This window comes from Ambystoma mexicanum, chromosome 2p (assembly GCF_040938575.1).
Source record: "Ambystoma mexicanum isolate Mex_15411 chromosome 2p, UKY_AmexF1_1, whole genome shotgun sequence".
Lineage (NCBI taxonomy): Eukaryota > Metazoa > Chordata > Amphibia > Caudata > Ambystomatidae > Ambystoma > Ambystoma mexicanum.
Window position 1 is genome coordinate 585,676,548 of NC_090923.1, and position 26,726 is coordinate 585,703,273.

The following is a 26,726-nucleotide window of genomic DNA, read 5'->3' on the forward strand; positions in this document are numbered from 1 at the left end:
CATTGGTACTATTTGTTTTCATTTTTTTAACCCATTTTTTGCTCCTGGGTTTATTCCCTGTCCCTTTATTCATTCATACAATCATTATTTCCTTAAATTTTCTCTTTTATTCATTTTCTATTTATTTGTATATTTATTTATATCATTTATTTTTTCATTCAAATATCTTACATTTTTTGACTCTGCTCCTTTACTCCTATGCAGTTTAAGGTAAATCATTTATTTTCATCTTTTCCCAATTCATTTATCTGGACCTATGCCAAAAGGCCCAAAGTCTACTTAAAGTTTTTGACACTTTTTTGACTCGCCTTTCATTTATGCTGGGTACTTGTTACATTTTTGCCATGTTTACTAAAAAAATGTCCTTTCCTTTTAATGTGTGATGCCTTAAAGAAAGCACCACATCATACTCCATCAACCCCTATCTAGGTACAACATCATCTGTGACTCTATTTAACCGTAATCTTTTTATCTGTACCATTACTATCCTTCATGATTCTATTTTTAGTTTTACTCCTTAATTAATTGCCTTGTTTCTTTACTTTATGGCTGTCTCTAAATACATGGAGATCATCTGTCCCCTCCTTTTTGTTCATAAATATCTGGGGTCTGAGACTGAATTCATCATATACTCTCATCACTTTTCCACTAGATCACACAGCTATCTATATTACCACGCTTTTGACACAATAATAAAATCATTTAGTCTGTACCAAACAATCTCATTGGCCTTCTGCCTTGTTCATACCCCTAGAAATGTACCCATATTCAAATGGTGCATTTCTCACAACAAACAAAACATGCTTTTCTTGATTATTTATTTATTTATTTATTTATTTATTTATTCGTATTTGTTCAGCGCACAGCAGCCCTTCGGCATTGTGGCACTTGTTACAGGGGATGATAATACTTAGTTACAGAGATAGGAGCAGAGCTTAGTTGCAAGAAGGACCCCAACATGCTTAAACACCATACGTTTTACATATTACACGAAGTACATAATGTAGTGCGCGAAGATGTGTGGTGGTGTATAGAAGTAGGAAGTTGAAAACGGAGGGAGTGGGGTTAATTAAAGAGGGCAGTTTTCAGATGTTTCCGGAAGGGTGTGAGGGATGCCTGAGCTCTGAGGGCCGTAGGGAGAGCGTTCCAGAGTTTAGGGGCTAAGTATGGGAATCCTAGCCCCCCTGCTTTGGCCCTGTTGATGTGTGGGATGTTGATCTGGTTGGTGTAGCTCCATCTGATGGGCCATGTGGATGTGGTCCTTGATAAGGTTTCTTAGTGAGGACGCGGCTGACATCTCATAGTTCGAGTAGACTTAAAATGCCAATGCATTTCGGAGCGTTAAACTCCTTCATCAGGGCAAGTCTATACTGTGATAGGAAAATTATGAAAACAAAAACAAAAAGGAATTGCATAATTGACAACATACAGTGGGTAACAAGTGTGATTCAACAATACCACAGTCATTGAATGAATACAACGAAAATGAGCAACAAGAAAATAAATATATAAATGTAAATAATAGTAATTACATACCCAAAATATAGGAAGAATTCAGATCAAGGTGGAATATGAAAAAATGGAAAAGGACAAAATGAGTAAACTGGTGTCATATCTCGTAATGTATTAGCTACATATGCTATCAAGAATGAAAGGTTACCTCGCATGCTGAGAATATTTTGGCGTGGTAAAAGGTTCTGAGAAAGTGTCAGATGTGTAGTCTTGTCACGCTCGTAATGGAGAGCTGAATGCAATCCAGTGAACGATCTGTGAAAAATAAGGCCAGTTATAGTGGAGAACGTGTGGGCCAAAAGCAAGGTAAGTCAGAAGCAGGGTGCTGCATTACCTGGATTCAAGACGCAGTGGCAGCGGCGGCCAGAGGAACGCTGTTGAGAGATGGCATCTGTAAGCGTTGTCAGGGAAACGGTGAAAGAAATAAACACATGACCGCATTGCGTTGAAAAAAAGCATGTTGCGGCACGTAAGAAAGAAGGCAGCATATGAGGTTATGAGCCATCATGGGGGCAAGACAATCAATTGTCAGGCCTGCAGATGCTAAATTGGAAATAGTAAGAAAGAAAAAAATGAAGACAAAAATATGAGTAAAATAGACATAGAGAAAAGACTAATGAAAAATCAACTAGAGGACTGCTACAGACGAACTATAATCAAACACAAAAGTCAACTCATAAACATGAAATGATATAAAACAGTAAAGTGCAATACTACATGTGCATACCATTGAACAGAAAATCTTGAAACATATACAGGTGATTTAAGTTCTCTTTGAGGTTTGGTGGTACTAGACAGCAGTGTATCGTGGTCCAGAGCATTCACCTTCTGGGATGCTGAATCAAGTTCTTCCTGTTTGTAGCCAGAGAACTTAAATCACCTGTATATGTTTCAAGATTTTCTGTTCAAAGTAACAAGATCAAGAACTCCATCAAAAAACATTGGAGTATTTTCAAGAACGATATTAGAGTGCAGAAATTGTTTGACCAATTACCGGTATTTGCTTACCAGAGAAGCAAGAATCTTTGTGATGAACTGGTTCAGACAAGACCCCCCTTAAAAGCTTTCTTAAATGGCTGCTCTAATTCAAAATACAGATACCCTCAGGCTGACCAGGGTTCGAGAAATGACAAAAAGAAAAGAATTCTGTATTTTTTTTAAATGGCGCCTTTATTTAACATTCACATAATTTATTTACTGCAATGTTTATCTTGCAGTTGTTGTGTCCAACAGTATTTTTCTGTTGTTTTAAAGTTTCCTTGTTTGGTTCCACGTTCTCCTTTGTTAGTTTCCTCGACACGTGCTTCCCCGTCTATGTGTCTGACGGTTCTTCAGGAGGTTCCTTTTTTGAGTTTTACTTTAAAGTTCCTTTTTTTTCCTTTTTTTGATTGGATTCTGTTAATAATCACAGAAATCTACTTAAAGTCTTTATAAGGTTTCCTTTGTTGGGTTCTGTTAATAGTCACAGTTCCACTTTGGGGGGTTCCTTTTTATTCGTTGACTTTTGTTGAAAATAACAGAAGTCGCAATTGAAAGTTCATTGTTCCTTATTGGATTTTGTTGGAAATCACAAAGTTCCTTTTTTAGTTTTTATTCTGTGGATAGTCACAGAAATGTTTGAATGATTTATTTGCTCCTTACGTTTTTCTCTTGAGAATCAAAAAGGTCCTTTTGTTTTGAGTTGTATTGTGTTAGTATTCACAGAAATGGCTATGTAAGTGATTATTTGGCTTAGATTTACTCATCTGTTTTCCTTTTGGTTTCATTAAATTTCTGGAAAAGAAACCCACATTGGAGTTTTACCAAATGTTCCTTGCAAAATGCTCACACATTTCTGATTGGTAACGTGTTCTTGTATAAATCAAAAATATAAATATGTGAGCTGATAATTTCTGTATAGAATTTCTCACAATAGCGTGATAGTACTGCAAATTCAACGTATTTTGCTTTTCGGCGTTATTTTTACAAACATATATCAATTTTGTTTAAATTAGGTGGTACCTTATTTTTCTATATCTTTGTGTCAAGTGGAAATTGCACTGTTAATTCGAAAAAGCTTTTGTTTAAGCCAGAATCTTGTGACGGTTGCCTGCTTAGAAAAAGCACAGTGTCTTAAATGATACCTTTGGTTTCGACGGAATCTCTATTAGCTTCAGTTCTAAACAAGCTCATTTAGTTTAATTCTAAAAGTCGCAGTTACTGCAAAGAGGAAAATATTTTACCTTTTGATTTTCTTTCTGAATTCACTGTTGCTTCTCGCTGTTCGCCGGTGTTAAGATTAGAGATAAGAGTCTGGAAAATCTCGTCTCTGGCAGGTGAATTCTCCTTGAACTATCAAGAGGTAATTCTTTTTTCATTTCAACACCGTTTTACAGAATTCACTTATATATATATCTCAGTATCCATCTTAAAGGTGCTGGCCTTAAAGGTGCTGGCCTTTCACAAAATGGTGGATTACCCTAGTTCTGTTTATTTCTTGACACCTGGTCCATTTCAAACCTAGTTTTTTAGTACAATATACTTAGCATGTACTATTTAATAAGTCTTTCATTATTTAAACATTCTGACTTTATAAACATAACTCGGTTTTTACAGTGCTTTTGCTGCAAAGCAGTATAATTCTAGTTTTCTGCATATTTGAATGTATAGATCAACCCACCAAGTTGTTCACACTCAGTTTAAGGGGGAGGGGGTCTTTTTCCAGTAAATTAAGTTTAAGAGGGTGGGTTAGTAATTTCTCTTCACACCTGTTTCTATTCCTTTCTAAATAAAAAACAGATCTCTCATATAAAAAACAGAGACCGGGAGTTAATCAGATAACTGATAGATAGTACAACAAACTGGAAAAGCTACTCTTGGGGATTGTTTCTCAAAGTAGTATTTATGGGCATACTGAAATCCCAAATGCTCATTTAAGAGCCACCAAAATACTTAAAAGTAAACATAAGAAAATTAACACAACACCATCAACTTCTAATATACCATTAACAGTCTTAATCAAGAATCCCAATTTTGTAAGATCACAAGATATTATTAATATCTAATAAGCACACTACCAACAATATATAAAATTAATCCTGTCAATTTTTTCATCTTTATGTATAAAACTCACAAATCTCCAACTAATATCCACACATCCCTCTTACACATTTTCCCTATAACGCGTCCCAATATTTTACAAATTTAGAAGTCATGTGAAATTGCATGCATTTATCTCCATGCATACTACACCTCTCCCAAAACTAACACCACTCACCTACGTCCATTATACCAAATCAAACATTCAACAATTCAAACGTCAACTTTTACAAGCTCTGAACAAAGATTGACTTTGACCTGCGCAAAGGTATATACTGATTCGAGAATTAAGTTTTACTTGTTTTCCCTCTTACTCATCCCAGTACTTCATTAGTTCTTGATTTTGTTCTGTACAAAGAGTGGTTTTGAGAACCATGCAAAGGTATCAACAGATTTGGGAATTTAATGTTTTACTCATTTACCCCAGTATTCATTCTCCCTCTTATGCATTACAAAACAAGAAATTATGCAAGGTAGTGCAACATTATCTCTATACAGAGCACATATTTCCCAAACATTACACCACTCATCTACCATCTTTATACCTCTCACATTCTTTCTTCAACAAAATCAAGCATTGAGCTATCCCAAAATCAACTTTTACAAAATCTGTAGAAATGCCAATTTCATGAAACACGCATAAGAAAACACTGAATCGAGAAGTGTCCCTTCACACCCCACTAAATCCTCATCAAATCAAAACAAAACACAATGTAACCACTGCTCGGCCATGAACGTGTCTCAGTGACACACACTTATTTCAGAAAAAGTTTCATAAAACACTTCTCGATCTCAATATACAAACAAAAATAGTTTCACATAGTGTCTATCATGCACTTAACACACATAAATAATGTACATTTGTTACATTGTATACTCTTTTCTTTAGTCAGAGAGTCAAGAAATTGTGCAAAAAAGTGCAGAGTTCTCTCTGTAAACACTTCTTCTTTTTCAAACCTCTACACAAAGCCTGACTTCGAGAACCATCATACGACGCTGAAGAGAACAATGAATCGAGAAGCATTCGTTCAGATCACGTGAAAATCTCATGCAAATCAAAACAAAACACGGTCTAACCGTGTCTCGGACATGAACGCGTCTCAGTGACGCACTTTACATTCACAAAACAAAGTTAAAGAAAACTGTTCTCAATACACAAACGCAGAACATTAAATCATATGAATACAACCCCTACACATTTTAAGCATTTATAAAGCATTTTTTAATCTATATTTTCAACAAAGAAATCTTCCCACATTAAACTGAAAAACTCATCTTCCCCTAAATTGCAACCATATGGATTACCACATCTCAAAGTTTTGTTTTTTTGGAGTTTTTTACTATTTACTCATTCTTTTGGCTGCTTGCGCCGCTTCTCTGCCAAACACTTTGAGAAAAAATGACAATATCGCCAAGTCCCAAACCTTTACTAATCATGCTTCCTCAACCTACCCAAATGCTCCCAGCCCATAACACTCCCCAATTAACACCTTTTATACCATTTTAGAGAACTTTCCAATGTTAATTCAGAACTTGATTCTCGAAACCCGTAATGTCAGACTTTCAGAAACTAAAAAGCTTGGCAACAGCAATGCATCATGGGGGCTATGATTAACTTTTTGGCTACAAATGCACCCCGCTCTGCGCCAATTACAAATAAATGATTTGACGGAATTGCACCGAAACAGAAAAGGGATTCCTTCGAGCACTACGTACCTCACCTGTTTCTTATTTGGAGCAAACCCACACAGCTTTTTGGGCTGTGCACATGAGCAAAAATTGGAACTTTTCCCAATGGGAAAATGAATGCAAAAGTGAAAAATCACCCAATGTTTTACTCTTGATATCTTTTAAGCTGTAACACAGCTTTGTATGAAACCATCCAGTCCTGGGGGGCACGAGCCCTAATATAGGAATTTTAAATGCTGTGCAGATCCATCCTATGGCTCAAAGGTTCAAAGGTTATTAACCATAAAATCTTCATTTGTCCCCATGGATGATAGGTTTCTCCTCAACTATAGAGCGGCTATTGCTGTCCTATAATAAATGTATATATATATTGCATTAACTTTCACATCGACATCTCTACTGAACCATCGAAACCCACCATCCTGCTCCCCGCGACACTATCCAGGAGCTCTAAGAAACTAACTAAAGATATCCTCCTCCCACACCTACAGGTTTTAGCCATGCAACCACCTTTCCCCAATGATCCTGTAATACTAGCCAACACCTTCAACCATCTCATAACCACTGCAGTAGATACTATTGCTCCATTGACAGCCAAAAAAGCCAAGAAAACCAAGCATTCCAATGCCTGGTACACCCAAGCGCTCATGGATCTTAGATCCACAAAAAGGGCCCCACTTATCAAATGGAAAAGAAACCCCACTGATTCAAACAAAACCACCTTCAAGGCCAATTCCAAAGAATACAAAATTGCTGTTACACAGGCCAAAGCTGAATCCTACAACACCAGAATTAATAATGCTGAGTTCGGGACTAAAGAAATCTTTGCTATTTTCAGGGAACTTGAATCTCCCTCTACCCCACCACTCAGCATTGCCAAAGACGAGGCCTGGTGTAACCAAATTCAAAAAGCTATGCTCGACAAGCTTGACTCCCTTCACACCAAAATCCTAGCCCACCAAAAGGCCATCTCCTCATTACTAGCAGCCCAAACGGCTCACCCTACTCTGGACAGACTTAACCAGGCACCTAAATTTGATTTCGCCCCATGAGCGAATCGGAAGTCATTGTCCTCATTAAGTCTGTAAAGCCCTCTAACTGTAAGGGAGACGCCTGCCCAGCCCACATTATTAAAGATTGTGCGCCAGTCATCGCCCCCTTTGTGACGGCCTTCATTAACTCCTCCTTCCAATCTTCCACTGTACCCAGCTCCCTCAAAGAAGCTTGGGTCCGACCTCTACTAAAAAAAACATCTGACCCACTGATACCTGGCAACTGCAGACCCATTACTACGGTCCCCTTCCTCTTAAAGATCTTGGACAAAGCAGCTTATCTGCAAGTTCAGAAATTCATTGAGGATAACCACCTTCTTGGCCTGCGCCAATCTGGATTTCGCCCTCGTCATGGCACTGAAACTGCCTTACTTGACCTAAAAAATCAAATAGACATCAGAAACTCAGGCAAACCAGCGCTCCTTCTGCTCCTAGACCTCTCTGCGGCCTTCGACCTGGTAGAGCACAAAACCCTATGCCATCACCTCGCAACCACTTTGAACTTCTCCCCAAAGGCTTGTGCATGGATCAATTCGTTCCTGCAGGAGAGAGTCATGAAGGTTTTCTCAGAATCCTCCAACGCCACACCCAGTCTGATCAAATGTGGAGTCCCCCAGGGCTCCTGCATTGCCCCCACTCTGTATAACCTCTACACCAGATCCCTGTTCCGTATTCTGGACTCACTGGGCATCTCATACACCAATTATGCGGATGACACCCAGGTGCTCATACCCCTATCGGGAGACTATCGCACTGATACAGATACCCTCAACATCATCTACTCCACCATTGAATCCTGGATGGCGGAGAACTGGCTCTGTCTAAACAGTGAAAAAACCGAACTCCTGCTGATCAGGTCCCCTGCTACACTGAGCAAACTCGACAAAGAGTATCAGGCCTTCAATATAGACAACACCCTCATCGCAGTATCACAAACCATTAAGACTCTAGGCGTATACCTAGAACCTAGCATGACCATGGATAGGCAGGTCAATGCTATAGCCTCCTCAGCAGCGTACCATTCCAAACTGATCAATGCTATCAGGCCTTTCCTCACTCAACAGAACTGCATTACCATAGCCAGAGCTATCATTGGCTCCAGGCTTGACTATTGCAATGCCCTCTTCGTCGGTACCTCCCAAAGAAACCTGGCCAAACTCCAGATTGCCCAGAACAATGCCTTAAGGGCCGCAACAGGCATTTCAAGTAGAGAACACATCTCCTTGGTCAGGAGAGAGGCACACTGGTTACCCATCAAAGAAAGGGTTATCTTCAAAACCCTTGCCCTAACTCATAAACGTCTTCATGGACTCGCTCCTCCCTATCTTGAGCAAAGGATTCACAAACAAACAGCGTCCAGACCCTCCAGAGCCGCCTATGCCAATCGCATCCTGACTCCTCACACGCGTAGAGTGCGTGCTGGGGGCTCAAGTTTCCCAACTATGGCAGCCTCTCTCTGGAATAACCTTCCAAATGAGATCAGATCAATTGAATCCCATGCTGCCTTCCGCAAGGCACTAAAAACTAGGCTCTTTGTCTATAGGGCTTCCCTTTGTATGATCCCTGTCATATGGTCCTGCATTGAATGATACACTGTATAATACTGTTATGTAACTGTACCATCTAAAGCCAACGTTATTTACTTTTTGGGCCGCTTTTTATAACCCTCAAGCAAGCCTTCTTAAGTATCCTTGACAGCGCCTCTATGCCCGTAGGCTGCAGCGCGCTCTACAAATGCAAAATAAATAAATATATATATATATATATATATATATATATATATATATATATATATATATATATATATATATATATATATATATTATTGTGCGGCAGTCGCTGCACTATAGCTAAAATGAGTATCAAGTATGAATGAATTGCTATAACTTTTGACTCATACGATAGATTTGTCTGAAATGTTGGCAACACACATTTTACTTACCCCCCATTCCCTGGACATTTTGGGAATGATCTGTTAAAAAATAATGAATTTATTAAGAAAGCAAAAATGCAGTTTCAGCCTAGTCCCCACTAATCTTCCCACAGAGGAAAAAGTCCAATTTGTACTAGGTATTATACAATTTGGATGGAATGGGGCCAGGTACGAAACAACTTGGGCACGAGGCATTGACTCGATTTCCAGGGGGGCCTGCGGTTATTGTGTCGAGTAGATTTTAAAATATTTAATGGAGAAGGGGGTGCTCCCTTCGCCCAACATTTTTGTGATATCTCCCATGGTGCTTTGCTGACAGGATTTTCAGAAATTAAAAAGTAGCCATTTTCTACCAAAATCCTATTGCTAATAACTTTTGACTTGCTGGATGGATTTCGATGAAATTATCAGAACTGAACATTTTAAAATCTCCACCCCCCACTCCAAACTGCAAGTTATGGGAAAAATATGTTATGCATGAAATAGTTATTAAGAAAACAAAAAAAACAAATGTTCACAGTTTTCAGCCCAGTCATTTTCCCATAGAGAAAAAGTGCAGATTTTGAACAGCCGTAGCGCGAAAACTGATGGGCAGATTTGGACCAAATAAGAAACAACATGGGCACAAAGAGTTGGCTTAACTATCTTGACTGGTTTGGGGTTGATTGATCTGTATAATATCCTGGGTGGCAAACGCTTATGTAGATTGTGTGGTCTGGAAGTAGAATCTATAAATCTATTTTTAGTATGAATTAGATCAGACCATATTTGGAGGACGCTAATTTATACTAATTTAAAGGAAAATTAGATCAGCCCAATCAATGATGCCTTGTACACTCTTCTGATGCCCTGATCTTTTCTATGAAAATATGCTTTGAAACATTGGGGAAGATTCTCAAATATTTATTCTCTGGCAGGAAAGGAAGGGATGTGCTAGTTCATTCTATTCATTTGTGTCATAGATATGTGCCTTTCACTCACAAAGGACATGCATACTGATGCCCCCGTGCCCATGAGCACAACTGCACAAAGCAAGAGGGGAAAGATCTTGTTTCTGCTAAATTTTAAGTAAATCTTGAATCCAGAAATGGGTGGTGCTGTGTTTGTTTGTTTATTTTATTTATATAGCGCTCCAGACCCGGAAGTAAAAGGGCGCTTAGGACAGGTTACAAGGCACAATACATATAGCGTTTGCAGTAATACATTTGTAAAGTTATGTACAGTATGTACAGACAGAGGTAGTTAAAATTTACAGTTGAGGCATGTGAAATATAAAAAATTTGTCGTAGGCTACGTCTAACTTAAGGTTGGTTTTTAATCAGTAGCCAACCAATGACAAGGTTCCTAAATAATTGAAAGGATTTGGTTGATTTAATGTTCAAAGGCAGGGTGTTCCAGAGTTGAGAGGCGAGGACTGTGAAGCTTGAACCGCCGGCTCTTTTAGAGGTGAATCTGGGCACAGTGAGGCATAACGTGTTGGAAGATCTAGTGATTCTAGTGGCTGGTTTCATTGTGAATTTGTTGGTGAGGTAGGGAGGGGCTAGGTGGTTGAGGGCTTTCTTGGTGAGGCAGAGAGTTTTTAAGTCAAGTTTTTGTTGAATGGACAGCTATTTGCATGATATTCTGGTAGCAGATATATGCTCATGCCTAGAAAAGTTTAGTGCTGCTCGCAGTGCATTATTTTGGAGAACCTGAAGTTTATTGATTATGGATTGGTGGGCACCTAGGTAGAGGCTGTTGCAATAGTCTAGCTTAGATTGTATGAGAGCCCTAGCCAGCGTGAGGCAGCTGTTAGTGGATAAAAAAGGTCTGCAGGCTCTAATTAATTTCCTTGTGTAGGCGGTAGCTGAGGCGGTCGTGTTAACTTGTTTGGTGAGGTTGGTATTGGCGTTCACATTTTTAGCAACGGGGATAGTGTTACCGTCGATGATGATGTTGGAGTATTTAGGGCTCAGTTTTTGTAAGTTATTAGGTGATCCGACAAGGAGAAGTACATTCGTCTCATCATTCAGGCAGAGGCCATGTGTGGTATTCCATGCCTGAATGATGGAGACGATTTTGTTGATCCTGGTGACATCAGCATTGTAGTTGCCAGAAATGGTGAGGAATATCTGGGTGTCATCCGCGTAGTTGGTGTAGGTGACACCCAGATGGTCCAGTTTGTCAAAGAGAGGCTTTGTAAAGATGTTGTATGAGGTGGGGTAAACACAAGATCCTTGTGGGACACCGCAGGTGATGGGGATAGGGTCTGCTGCTGCTGCGGAAGAAAAAACCCTCATGGTTCTGTTGGCCAAGAAGGATTGTATCCACGTGACAGCCGAGGAGGAGAAATGGGCAGCGGAAGAGAGGTGGTTACAGAGTATTTTGTGGTCGACCAGGTCGAAGGCTGCTGAGAGGTCTAGAAGGAGTAGGATGGCAGCCTTGCCTTTGTCTTTAATGTCATCAATCTGACTTTTAAGGGCAACAAGGGCGGTTTCTGTTCCATGCTGATGTCGAAAGCCAGATTGACGCAGTCCTAACAGTTGGTTAGTCTCTAAATAATCCTGAATTTGCAGGTAGGCAACTCTATCAAGGATTTTTACCAGGAAAGGAACCGTGGTGATAGGCCTGTAATTAGTGGGGATGGCTGGGTCTAGAGATTGTTTTTTTTAGAAGAGGGAGAACCCATGATTGTTTCAGGTTATTGGGTACTGAGTTGGTGGCTAATTATAGGTTTATTAGCTTGGCAACGAAGGGGGATAGGTCTCTTGCTACATCTTTGATGATCTGAGCGGGGCAGCTGTGCCCTTTGCAATTTGATGGTTTGAGGGATGTTATGATTTTTTGGACTTCTGGTATAGTTACCTTTTTGAATGTGAAGCCTGGGGTGGTGTTAGTGGTAGTAGGTATGCTAGGGGTGGAGGAGCTACTGTTGGAAAGTTGTAGTCTTTCGACCTCATTGTAGTCTTTGAATTACGTAGAAATAAAACGAATGCCCACCATGTGGAATGGTCATTCAAGACCCTTCAGTGGACACTACTGCTATCCCACTTGGACTATCATCCCTTGAACATGGATACACATGCTTTTTTTCTTTCTTTGATCATTTACAATGATAGGTTCTGTCGGGGGGAAATTCTGCCGGGGTCGGCCGGGCCGTCCGCAGACCTCCGGGCAGGGAGGCCCCAACTCCTCCCGTATATCCAAAAAGAGATAGAGTATGAGACACACACAAGAAGCAAGGTTACTCTGCTGTTTATTAAACACAAACGGCAGGGATGGGTCGAGGATCATACGCGTCTGACCTGACACACACACAATCGTGGGGCTCGCAGGCCCTTTTTACTGTAGTATGACGCGCTACCTGCGTCACTTTAGAAAGTTAACAAAAAACCTATCGCCACTCTTAATTGGTTGCTCGAGTGGTAGGGTTAGTATAGCATACGTATAGAGAATAATATGAGTGGACGAGGGTTAGTCAGGTGATATATCTGGGTTGTCCCTATAATTAGATACATGAGAATTGTTACATGAAGACTCCTAATGATTGGTTGATGTTAATGGCGTCAGTGATAAGAACCCCATGTTCTGATTGGTGCGCCCGTGAGCTTCCCAGCCTGGGACCATCGCTGTTCCCAGCTCTCGGTGTACCTGCAATGTGCAACAATGTTTCACTATGGGTACATGCAGACAATGTGAAGACTTATTCATGAGCTAGACGGCCGACTACTCCCACTGTCGCAGATGTCCATTGATCCTTTCAAGTGTATCTGCCTGTGTCTTGTAACGAGGGATCCAGACGCCTCCTTCCTCCTGGGCTTGGCATCTCGTCAGGTTCGGCTTGGTCACGTGAGGTGGGACCGTGTTTGAGGCAGAATTCTGCACAATTAATATTGTTTTTCCACTGTGTGCCTGGTTTAATTGCAGGTGCGACTTTGATGTGGGTGCACGGCGTGCGAGGTTGCAACATCGTGCCCTTGATGGTCTGCTTTTGGAATGTGGGTTTGCAACATTACGACCTTGGCTGTCTGCTTTCGCCAGGCTCATCCTGCAGGATCAGCAACCTGACTCTTGCTCTGTTAACGTCCACGGGAGCTCTTGCTTGCGGCCTACTTAGGCCTGGTGTATAGGTGGAACCGTTTGGTGCACAGGCGCTTTAGGTTATGGTCTCATACTGTTTTATGACCAGTATCGTGTCTTCGTTATAATTCCATTATGGCACCTAGGTTTAGAGGAAGCGTAAGCAAGCTCTTTAGATGAGTTCATGGTGCGTCTTGCGTTTCTGCATTTTGAGAGCCTATGTGGAAAATAATAAAGATGCACGTCCGTGAGTATGTCTGTCGCCTACGTCATAGCACTGAGTATATTCTTCGTGTAGATTGGTGCGGGAGTGTCCAGTGTGTATGTCGGCACAGGTGTGCTATCCATTGGCTAGGTCGTCATGGCATCTCTAACGACGTATAGTTTTAGTCCAGTTGATCCATGCCGCAGGCATCGGCATGGGCAGGGCGGGCTGCTGGGCAGGCAGATGGACACATCCTTATGTTCCTGTACCAGGGTATCTGGTCGTCTGGTAGATGGGCAAACTCTTCTCGTGGCGGGTGCTTGGGCCGTGAACCTTTAGGCCAGGCGCGAGAGGGGGAAGATGGGAGCCTGTTTTTCCATTTTCCCACTTCAGTCCCCCCTCTGGTCGACTTGTCGACCACAAACATATCCTTTTCGTTATCTCCTCTTACTCTCCATATTTTAGTTATTCCTCCTAAATGTCCATAATGGTTAACATGATCTTCAAATGACCAATACATATATTCACAGGTTCCTCCAGGAGTACAGTATACCCATTTCCCTATGTAACTCCTGGGGTTTCTTGGGTTCTCGACCTTCACCGATGGTGGGTCCAGGTGGTTGGTGATGATCTGGTTGCGCAATTTCTCTCTCTCTTGTATTATTATGCCTGTGTGTTGGCCGTCATCTGCTGGCATCAGTGGGTGCATACCGACCATTTCAAGCAACTCGTCAGTGGTGCGTGCCTTCCGGGCTTTCCAAAATCTTATTATGATCAGTGTAGCTCCAGCCAAAATAATACAACCAACTATAATTTTCAGTCCATCTGACAGCCAAGATGGCATCCATGACCATAATAGCGAAAACCAGCTCTCATCCTTTTTCACACCTTTACTTTCATCCACCATTTTGGAGTGCAACTGGGCCAATTGTGAAACTGCTTCTGTCAGTGTACCGTTGTCAGCATCGTTGGCAGGAATGAATGTGCAACATGATTGTCCTATCTTTGCGCAAACTCCTCCTTCCATGGCAGTGAGGAGGTCCAATACATATCTGTTCTGCAGTGCTACCATCCTTATTGCTCGCAGCTCCTCTTTTATCGCGTTGAATCCGTTTACTGTAGAATTGATGGTCATCATAAGTTCCCATCTAGTTATCTGGAGCCATTTTGCGTTTGCATAAGCCTGTAGTCCCGGATGGATTATTGAGGAGAGGAACATTGCTGCTCTGCTGAATAGTCTGTGTTCTGGCGGGATTGAAGTTAGTGCCGTTTCTGACCTTCCCCATAGGTAATTTCCTGTCAGAGGTTCTCCTTGTCTTTTCCGTCTATTTAGGACAGTATCATTGCCGCTGGTCCTGTTCCATGGCTCCTCCTGAGGTGGTGCAGATCTCTTATTTCTCTTGTCCCCTTCATCCATCTTGGGAAAGTTTGCCACATTCACATGCTTCTGGGGTACCACTAGTGATGGTACATTGACATGCACCATCGTACATACACCATTCCACAGAGGGGGCAGTGTGTGATATGCCTTTTCTCCACAGGCCCAGTAATGGTCCATTATCACTGCTGTTCCTGCTCCCCCCTCAGGTAACTCCATCACACTTCCACAGTTGGTGTTGTATCCTACGTCCACCTCTCCTTTATGTTGGTAGCATACTTTAGGCGCAGTCAGCGGCAGTATTGTTATCGGGTCTTCATCCGTTTCTATCCATGTGAGCATAGGCACGTATTTGATCCAAGTCGTCCAACATCTGTGGTTGTGTGCATCGATAGTTGAAATAGTTTCTTTTGTTACCATGTTGCTGCCAACCACTCCTATTTCCCATTTGTTGTCCAAGTACACTTTCCCCGTTATCGTCACCAGTGGCCTCTCCCAGCATCCTATTTTACCAGGAACTTCAGTGGCTTACCAATCACAGGATAAATACTGCAGTGTTACTTTCTTTGTTTCTCCTTTTGCAGGACCACTTGTTATGTATCTAAATCCTTCAGCATGTAAACTGCTCTTGTGGTAACTCAAATAAGTCTTGAGGAAGTTGTTTTCGTATGGGTATGAGTCTCGTGTTTTCCACGTCATATGCACCACTGTCCCTTGAAATCTTCCTTTCGTTTGGAACAGTGCCAAGTATATTATGCATCGTGCTGTTTTTTCGTCTATTTCTGTGGCAACAAATGTTCGAGAAGCGCTCATGGCGTATGGTATAAATGAGCAAACGTAGCAGCTGTCTTCTGTTGTCTGCTTACCAATGCGGGTCATGTGTTGATACCATATGTTGTTTGAGACGTGTGCTGAATCTTGTATATAATTGCCAATACCTTTATTATCTGAGTATGTGCTGCGTTGGACTCTATTTTGCTTGTGCGCAATTTTACTAATATCACCTGACGTAACACCTGTTGCAGCTGGGGATGGGGGTGTGTTAGGTTTGGGTACAGCAATAATATTGATAGCACAGCTGTACTGCCATACAGAGGCAGCTACGAACCCGGTGATTACCAAAATCCCTATTACTTTTATTACATATGCTAATTTCACCGGCATTTTGCTCTTACCTTGCTGCAGTCCGGCAGCGTATTCTTGCGACGTTACAGTTGCCCGCCTGAAAATTCTCAATATGCTGGTTATGAAATGTTAGTTGTTGTTTTTTAAGCTCTCCCTATCAAATAGTCATTCAGTGCCCAGGCGAAGAGCTGTTCCCACGCTACTCTAAGCGATCTATCTCTTAGGGCAGGCAAGTATGGGTGGAGGTGGGGCATCGAATATTCTATGGCCAAAAGGAACGCTGTGTAGTAGACACGTACCCTTTTCCTTTTCAGGTACGTTGGCCTTTTTATTTCATATACAAATTGGTGTGACAATTCTTCTGGGTAATTATCGTCTGAGGGTACCATCTACTCCTGGGCAGTGAATTTGTTAGTTATCTACTTTCTTAGCAATACAATAATACGCGGTTCCTGCATGTGCGAGAGAAAAGAAAAGAGAGCATTCACGTGTTTACATGTGTATTTGTGCAAGACAATGTCCTTTAGTTCAGTTACTACTGTAATGGGGACAGGGGTCAGTGGATGGTGGGCAGGGGGTTTTTGGGTTCAACTGGTGGGCGTGGCTTTTACTCTTTGAGCGTGTGATCATGGGGTGGGCTGTATGGGGATCACCCCTTTCTTCTTCAGTTATTGTCTCTGGGGAGTCTGGGGAGTGACAAGGTATGGGAACACTTGGGCCGCTGGCTGTGGTAGAACTTTCTTCTTCCGTTGTCGATGTTGTTGCTGTTCTCTCAATGGACCGGTCGGTGGCGCTGGGGCGGGTCTGTTGTTTGTAGATCTTTACGTCGTGTAGGTGGTTCCAGGCACGCTTGTCCTGTAGCTTTACTGCTCTTGTTGATACCTCCTCTACCAGATGGGGACCAGTAAAGCGTGGGTTATTCCATTTCCTATTGAAGTTGCGAAGTAGTACGTGGTCACCTTTAGCAATCTTACACAGTCCTTCCTTTTCCAGTTCTTTATCCGCGTCTTCTTGTTGGCTTCTATTAGACCCGCCCCGTGTGCGCTCGAGCTGTTAAGACACAAACACTACACTAGTAATCAAAGAAGACACATATTGGTACATTTCATCACCCAGAACACTTGCAGTACTTTCGTGGTCGGTAAATGCTCTTGACGTTGGCGTTAGGGGAAGGCGCATTTGACGTCCGGTAACCACCTCATGGGGAGTGAGGTGGTGGTCGGACCCTGGCCTATTCCGTAGCTCAAATAAGGCTAATGGGAGACAATATAACCAACTCCTCTTTGTTGTTTGCTGTATCTTTGCAATTGCCTCCTTTAATAGGCCATTCAGGCGTTCACATACACCGTTGGCCTGTGGGTGGTATGCACATGCAAATTTATGTTGAATGTTCAGCAGTGATGTAATGTGCTGAAACATCTCGTTTGCGAAATGTGGGCCATTGTCTGACCTTAACACCTCGCACACTCCCCATCTGGGGAAGACCTCCCTCACTAAGAACTTGGCTGCTCTAAATGCATCTGGGTGTGAACAGGGCCCTGCCTCAATCCACCTAGAGAATGGTCATACTACTACAATCATATACCTATTTCCTTGACATATATTGATCATATCAACATAGTCAATATGGAGATGCCGGAAAGGTCCCTCTGGCCGGGGTATAGTACCTCTTATCACCTTTAGAGTGTGGCCGGCCGTAAACTGTTGACATATGAGACAATTACTGATAAAATTTGACACATGCGAATTTAACTCGGGGCAGAACCAGTCTTCCCTAATTCGTGCTGCAATTACTTCCTTGCCTGTGTGGGCTGGATAATGTAGTTGGTTCAAGGCGGTGTTCAAAAGTGGCAATGGTATTACAACCTTTCCAGTGCCACCCTGGCGCCATAGTGCGTCGGTTGGTGACATTATAGACCCTCTTTTTACCCATATTTCTTTTTCGGCCATTGGTGCAGCCGCTTGTAACTCCATAATCTGTGTGGCTGGGAGATGGGTGTACCCTTCTCTTATCAACATCTCCTTAGCCATTCCCCTCCCTCTCCCTCTCTGTGACTCTGGGGGGTCCCATATCTCACCAAAGTATGCATGTGCGTCCGCTGCTGCATTTCCCTTCGAGACGTGGTCCTCACCATTGGTGTGTGCGGTGCATTTCACTAAAGCTAATTCTTGGGGGTCATTAATTACTTCAATTAGTTCAGCCAATAAGAGGGCATGTTGCACTGGAGTGCCATCAGCTCTCCTAAACCCTCTTCTTCTCCATTTCGAAAACCCTGAGTGGACAGTGGATGTAACATATGCGCTGTCGGAATATATGGTCACCCGTTTGTCAAAGCTTTCCTTCAACGCCAAGATCAGTGCGACCAGTTCAGCTGCTTGAGCGGAGTAATGCTGTGGTAATTGTACACATTTCACTGCCACACACACCGGTACCTCCATCCACTGCAGCCCCAGTTCTCCTCACACCATCCCTCTGATCGATAGTTGATGACCCATCAATAAATAAGAGCTCACCCCCCTCTAGTGCGTTTTCCTCAACTTTTCTAGTACAGGAGTACATTTCAGTTATTTGTGTACAGTCATGGGCATAATCCCCCTCCTCAATTACTTCTGCTAGGAACCTTGTAGGGTTGACCGTGCTACATCTAACAATTGATAGTTCGGCTCTGGATAGAATGATCTCATAACCTGATGCTCTTTGCGTGGTTAGGGTGGATTTAGGTTTATTTAATATCGCAAAAAGTGCATGTTCCACAAATAGTGTAGTCGGGCACCCCATGGTGATCGCTGATGCTTTTTCCACTGCAAAAGCAGCTGCGGCGAGACCTTGTTCGCAGGGGAAGTGGCCTAACATTACAGGATCTAAGTGGCCACTGTAAAATGCTACGGGTTTGTAGCCCATGCTTGTTTTTTGAGCCAACACTGCTTTCATTACTGCTGAGTCGCAATGTGAAAATATAAAAAATTGCCGCTCATAGTCTGGGGATGCCAGTACCGGAGCAGTTGATATCGCATCTTTTAATTCATCAAAAGCTTCTTTCATTTCCATCGTCCACCCCAGTTTTTTCTCCCCTTTATTGGCTTCCCGTAACGCCTCAAGCAGGGGTCCTATGTATGAACTGTAATCAAATACCCAAGCTCTACAGTAGTTGCAGAGCCCCAGGAACTGCTGCAGTTCCCTTACAGTTTGTGGCATTGGAGTGGTCGAAATAGCTTGTGCTCTTTGTGGTGCGATCTTTCTTCCATGTTGGGATATAAGCTGACCAATGTAAAGTACCTGTTCTTGACAGTACTGTATCTTTTCCATTTCTACCTTGTAACCTTTGTCAGCCAATATTGTCAACATTTTTAAGGAGTCCTCTCTGCATGTTTTTTCGTTTTTACTGCAAATTATTATGTCATCCACATACTGCAACACCGTACTTTCTACTTCAATGTTACCCAAATCCATCTGTATCACTCTGTTGAAAATTGAAGGTGATTCACAATACCCTTGTGGTAATCTGGTGTGTTTCCACTTAGCATTTCTGTAAGTGAAGCTCGTCAGATCTTGTGAGTCTGGGTGTAATGGTATTGAGAAAAAAGCATTTTTAAGGTCGATCACTGTAAATCGTGATGCTTCTGCCGGAATGCCACACAATATTGTGGCCGGGTTTGCAGCTACGGGATATTCCGCTTCTACTATGTTGTTCAAGGGCCTGAGATCCTGTATAAAGCGCCAAGACCCCCCTCTAGCCTTGCGCACTGGGTACACAGCCGTATTACATGGTGATTCTGAGGGGACCAATATACCATTATTTATAAGGGCCGTTATGGTTTCATATATACCCTCATCTGCCTCTTTTGATAGTGGGTACTGTTTTACTCTGGGCAGTATTGCACCTTTTTTCAATTTTATTTTTACTCCCCCTATACTTTTTATGCAGCCCACGTCATAGGGGCCAGTAGTCCACAATGATTTGGGTACCTTTGACATATCGTCCTTAAAGAAAGGGACCGGGGTGCATGCGGGTGCCTCAAGTGCCATTGCAATTTTCTGTGCTACTTGTTTGTAGGCCACTCTTAGCCATATTTCCACACTCATCATAAACACCATTTCACCTTCCTCCTTTTCATCTGAAAACAGCTCCTCATCTGACACCTGGGTGAGCCTACATCCCTCTGTTAATGCTATCACTGCCCTCCATGCTCTTCCTTCTCTGTCTTGGGAATGTACAGCAATATAATCAGCTGTTGCAATAATGCTCTCAATATCCATTGAAACCACCTTCCCTTCTGGTTCATTAACAGGTGTTTCTGGTCTGAACAGATAGGCTACTGGCCTTCTCCATATTTTCCCTTCTATCCCTGGCATCCATGCAATTGCCATGTCCGTTCCATACTGGAAGAGTTCACCATCTACTGGCTCCGCCCTAATCGCTGTCTGTCCACAGTATGCCTGCATAATTTGTCGTGCTGTGATCATGTTAATCCCCGGAGTAGAGCAAATTATGCCGTCCTCAGTAAAGGAGATCGTCATATTCAACCTGTTCATTATATCTCTCCCCAGTATATTTACTGGTGAGGCACTATAATACAAAAGTGGAACTGACAGATCGTAATCTCCAATAGATAAGGGAATGTTATCAGTAAAGGGAACCAACCCTCTAGCCCCAGAGAATCCTTGGGTGTTCATGGTCTCGCCTGACATCTTAAATTTACCTTCCCTTATGCAAGACCGGGTCGCCCCGGTGTCAACAAGGAATGATAATTTTTTGTCACCTATCGTTACCTCTATGCGTGGTTCCTCCGCACTATTAGGTGTTACTGACAGGATGGGACACACCAAGGCCGTCTGTGGGCTGTCCTATTGGGGGTACAGCGACTGGCCATTTCCGGTATAAGGGTTGTGTCCCAAAACCGTCACCCTTCCCAGTTGTGTTTGTGGTATTTGTGGTTGTTGTGTCATCGCTACCTGTTGTTGTGGCAGTGTTTGGGGCTGTTGTTGTGTTAATTGTTGTTGTTGTTCATTTCCTTGTGGCAACATTTGCTGTTGTGGTATGCCCTGCTGTACCTGTGCGGGCCGTGGTTGTCCCTGATCACTCCATGATGGTGTTCCTGGTCTAACTCTACACGTACGTGACATGTGCCCCAATAGTCCACAGTTCCAACACACCAGTGGTTCCATATTCTGCCATGGAAAGCTCCCTGTGTTGTCCTGGTATACTGGTTTCCCTGTGGGGTAGGAATTTCTAAATCCTCCCACCTGCGGTTGGGTACCATACCCGTACCCTCTCCCTCTCATAATTCCTCCTCTCCCCCTGTTATAATTATAATATCCATCTCCTTGCATTGGGTATCCTCCTCCCATGTTGGGCGTGTATGGTTGGAGTGGCGGCACCTGTTGTGTTGTAGTCTGTGAAGGTGGTATTTGGGAGCAATCTTGTGCAGCCACTACTTGTGTGGGGCTTTGGGTCATTGTTGTAGGTGTAGTTATTAGTGCCCCTTCCATTGTGTATTTAGTAAGCTTTTTCTGTACCAAATTAGCCTCTTCCGTTTTCCTGTCCTCTTCCTTTTGTTTCATTTTTCCTTGCCATGTCCTACAATGATGCACTATAGTCAGTTGTATTTCGGGCCATGGTTTTGCTTCCATTCCCACTACTTTCTTTAGTTGTTTCTGAACTCCTTCTGGGAGCCCTTGTACCAGTATATGATAAAATATTGCTGGTGTTTTATCCCATTGTTCTCTAGTTTCCATGCGCCACTTCTCTTGGATTTCCTGGATATAATCAACAGGATCTTCGTTCTCATGCATCTTGCGGGATGTAATTGCTCCTATATCTGATGTGTCTGGGTACTGTACCCTCAGTGCCTGCCATAGTGCATGTCTGCAGTTTGCAAACAGTGCCCCATCGTGCAATGTATTTGTTATTGTTACCCCATGAAATCCCGCTCTCTTCCATATGTCATCCGCTCTATCCCCTAATATTGATATTAAAAGGCCCTTTACATCTCCTACTGCCAGCTTCTGTCCTGCGGTGTGTTTTTCCATTTCATATATCCATTTACCCGCACCTCCACTTAATGATGGGAGCCTACATTTTATATTTTCTTTATCGGTATGCTTCCAAGGAACATACTGTGGTCTAGCCCCACCTCTCTCCAAAAGTGGCATTAAATTATGTCTTGTTTCACCCTTTGTGTTCCATAATATTGAGTCCTCACACCCTTCCTCCTCTTCCCTTTCTTCCACATTTTCACTTTCGTTTGTATTTCCCCTGCTCATACCTCTTTCTTCTCCATCTTTTCCCCTTCTTCCATCTTTCTCTGTATTTAATGTGGGCATGTCTATACCTCTTTCCTGCCTGCGACTAGGGAGGTCTCTAAGCCGCCATGTATAGGGTGTCCGTTCGTCGGTGAAGGGCGCTAGTTTTATCTTGCGTGACGAACGTGAGGTGGTTGAGCATGTAGGGTGCGATAGGGGAGGGCGTGATGGGGATGATGGGGATGGGGATGTTGCGTCCTCATGTGTCTGTCTTTCCTCTATTCCTTTCTTTCCCTCCTCACTTCTCTCCATCTCATCCTTTCTCCTACTGATCCATGGTGAGTCTATGTTGGTCCGGGTGATGTATAGTTTATCTAAGCTTTCCCTTTCACTGTTTCTTCCTTCATTTTCCACTCCCTCTTCCTCACTACAAAAGCTAGTCATAAACGGCACCCCCCACTCGGTCTTTTTCCCCTTGATCGTTACTGTTTGTAAATCTATTAGGTCCCGTTCTCCCCTTTGTGCTGATGTTGTTGCTACTTCTGAGTCATCATATACATCCCCCATATTCCACTCTCCCTTCCCCTATCTCCTCTTTCTCCTTCATACCTTTCCTCCATCTCCTTACTATTTTCCTCCCTTTTCCTTTTCAATTCCTCCATCACTTCACTTCTCATCTGTTCTAATATTCTTTCATCTTCTTTCTTCCTTTCCCATTTCGCCCTTTCTTTTTCTACTATACTCTCCATCACCCTCCCTTCTTCGTATTTCTTAGTTGATTCTGATAGTAACCTCCTCCTCCATATTGCCATTTCTTTTTCTTCTTCTTCCCTTTTCTTTTCCCGCAGTACTACTCTTGATACCCTTTCGGCTGCTGCTTTTACCCTGTCAGCTTCTCTCCTTTGCTCCTCAGTTCGTTCCCTTATTTTTTCCAATTCGTTCTTACCTTCTTTCCTTTTCCTCGCTCTCTCTCTCTCCTCCCTCTCAAGCTGCTTGATCAATTCATTCTGTTCATCCCTTAATTTTGCTAATCGTTCCTCCAAAATCTCTTCTTTTTGTCTTAACAGCTCTTCCCCCCTCAATTCACTCTCCCTGGCATTATCCTCGTCTGTTTTCTTTACTACCTCCTTCTCTTCTCCTGTTAATGAACCTCGTAATTTTAATAATATCTGTGCAGCTACCCATTCATCATTTCCTATGTCCACAGTCTGGTCTTCTCCAGTCCTCCCCTCCCCTGCTGGCATTTTCCTATGAGCCACATATGGTGGAGGGCTGTATGCCGGGTTCGAGTATCCCTCAGCCGCCCTTAACTGTCCTCTTTCTATTTCTCCCAATTCTCTTAAAGGGTACAACCCCCCTCTCTCTGTTTTTACTCCCGTTGCTATGGGTATATCATTGCTCGGTTCCTTTTTTATTTCATCTGCTTTATTATTCTTTTCTCCTCCCTCACCTCTGTTTCCCGTGTTCTTTGGGTCCTCATACCCCTGTTTCCCATCCTCTCCTTCCTCCTTAATCTCTGCTTCTTCTGGTATTTCCCCCATAGTGAATATTCCATTTGGTCCTGGTCGGGACCCCTGGAACATCCTCCATAAGTTAAACACCTCCACGTGGTTTGCCAACTTCTTCCCTTTATATGTATTGTGCAGATGATTTAATAGTGAATGTTGGGCATATGGATCGAAGCTACCGTTAGGCGGCCACGGTGTTAACATTTTGTTATCCGTCCCCTGGGTCCATTCTATGCTATACTTAATCAGTTTCTCCCTATGGGGTGGCAGTGTTGTGCATATGTATTGTAGTGGCGTGGTGAGGGTGTTCCCCCACCCTCCTGATCCTGTTCCATATGACATAGTAGCGCTCCACTTGCTACCCTTCCCTAATCTGGTATCAGTTTATCCCACTAATAGTTTACAATATGCAGCCTTATATCGTTACCTGGCCCCGTAAGTTTGGGGACTTACGATAGTCCGTTTAAGGAAAATTATAAAAATATAGTATGTTACATTTGTAGATTTTCTTCTGCCTTTCTTCCTTTATACAACACCCTTACGGCCCCCTGCGGCCGAGGCGTACGTAGCCCCCTGCGGCTGCGTACCCCTTATTACGTTCTTATACAGTCGTCCTGTTTTCACGCGCTCCTCCCCCTTCTACACTTGCCGTGGCCGGCGTTCTCCGTGCGCAGCCACGTTCCCCGTTTCGCCTTTCCTCGATCAACTCGTTTACCGTTTATCTCCGTTTCCACTCCCTTACCACAGTTCTCTTCCCCACCACTCTCAAAAACGAAGATGCCTCGCGCTTGCGATATCCTATGAAAACCCTACTGGTGACGTCACCGATCTCGTAGAGCTACTGGTAAGTTCTTCGTATATTCTTTAAATCCAAAATGCACCTGCAATCTACCCCCGTTAACCCCACAGCTGTCTTCCTGTCACTCCTGGAACAAGGTTATCAAATCAACAATATAATCGGACTGCGCACGCTGCGTCGCCTCGCGTGTGATACGCCCCTCGACAGGAGGGCTTAACCAGCCAATTATCTTCCGTATTGGGCAACTAACTAGCTACCGCCTACAGGGAAAAGTCATCTACCTATCGAGTGTCTTGCTCGAACAATAGGGATCCTCATCTACTCATTGATCAATAAATGCCAAATCGTAGGAAACCACACACACACACACCCTTACACGTAGTCGCGACCTAGACCAATCAGTTTCTACGAGCGGCCGCACGTGATGTTTTCGTGCTCCGCCCCCTTCTCTCGCGTTACGTAGCCAACTGCTCTCGCGCTTGTTCAACTACCATTCATTCTATTTCTAACACTAAATTCTCAAACCTTCGCCGTACACCTGTGAAACACCTCCCGCCTCCCGTATTTAATTCCTCCCCCCTCCCTCACAATTTCACATTGTTTGTTGTGCGTGGCATGCTCACCAAGTTCTCTTGATGCGGGGCCGCTCGACTGCGTGCACCCCTCCAAGCGGCTCGCCACCTCCCCTCGTCTGGACCACGTCTGGACACTCGCCAACCGCGGGCGGGATACTTCTCAACCGGCTCCCGAGGGCCAATATCCGGATTGCGCTGTCCGGTCTTCTCGCAGTTCCACGACGGTCCTGTAGTCCTCAGAAGGGGGCGACGGCAGAGGGGGCCGCGCCGCCGGGCCTCCTCACAACTGGAGTGCTTGGAAAAAGTAAAAAAAAATAAAAGTGCCGATCTTAAACAGATCTCAGCAGTGCCTCCAACTTGTCGGGGGGAAATTCTGCCGGGGTCGGCCGGGCCGTCCGCAGACCTCCAGGCAGGGAGGCCCCAACTCCTCCCGTATATCCCAAAAGAGATAGAGTATGAGACACACACAAGAAGCAAGGTGACTCTGCTGTTTATTAAACACAAACGGCAGGGATGGGTCGAGGATCATACGCGTCTGACCTGACACACACACAATCGTGGGGCTCGCAGGCCCTTTTTACTGTAGTATGACGCGCTACCTGCGTCACTTTAGAAAGTTAACAAAAAACCTATCGCCACTCTTAATTGGTTGCTCGAGTGGTAGGGTTAGTATAGCATACGTATAGAGAATAATATGAGTGGACGAGGGTTAGTCAGGTGATATATCTGGGTTGTCCCTATAATTAGATACATGAGAATTGTTACATGAAGACTCCTAATGATTGGTTGATGTTAATGGCATCAGTGATAAGAACCCCATGTTCTGATTGGTGCGCCCGTGAGCTTCCCAGCCTGGGACCATCGCTGTTCCCAGCTCTCGGTGTACCTGCAATGTGCAACAATGTTTCACTATGGGTACATGCAGACAATGTGAAGACTTATTCATGAGCTAGACGGCCGACTACTCCCACTGTCGCAGATGTCCATTGATCCTTTCAAGTGTATCTGCCTGTGTCTTGTAACGAGGGATCCAGACGCCTCCTTCTTCCTGGGCTTGGCATCTCGTCAGGTTCGGCTTGGTCACGTGAGGTGGGACCGTGTTTGAGGCAGAATTCTGCACAATTAATATTGTTTTTCCACTGTGTGCCTGGTTTAATTGCAGGTGCGACTTTGATGTGGGTGCACAGCGTGCGAGGTTGCAACATCGTGCCCTTGATGGTCTGCTTTTGGAATGTGGGTTTGCAACATTACGACCTTGGCTGTCTGCTTTCGCCAGGCTCATCCTGCAGGATCAGCAACCTGACTCTTGCTCTGTTAACGTCCACGGGAGCTCTTGCTTGCGGCCTACTTAGGCCTGGTGTATAGGTGGAACCGTTTGGTGCACAGGCGCTTTAGGTTATGGTCTCATACTGTTTTATGACCAGTATCGTGTCTTCGTTATAATTCTCATTATGGCACCTAGGTTTAGAGGAAGCGTAAGCAAGCTCTTTAGATGAGTTCATGGTGCGTCTTGCGTTTCTGCATTTTGAGAGCCTATGTGGAAAATAATAAAGATGCACGTCCGTGAGT

General features: G+C 43.4%; 1 long non-coding RNA gene across 1 annotated transcript in view; it reads right to left on the reverse strand.

Annotated features, from left to right (window-relative positions):
• Nucleotides 1–853: 853 nt before the first annotated feature.
• LOC138565906 (uncharacterized) overlaps nt 854–26,726 on the reverse strand; it is a 203,940-nt gene continuing 178,067 nt past the window's right edge. The window contains exons 2-4 of the long non-coding RNA XR_011301695.1: nt 1,847–2,055; nt 1,661–1,767; nt 854–1,370 (exon numbers count right to left, since the gene is read on the reverse strand). This is a non-coding gene — a long non-coding RNA (uncharacterized lncRNA). The remainder of the gene's footprint in view (nt 1,371–1,660; nt 1,768–1,846; nt 2,056–26,726) is intronic.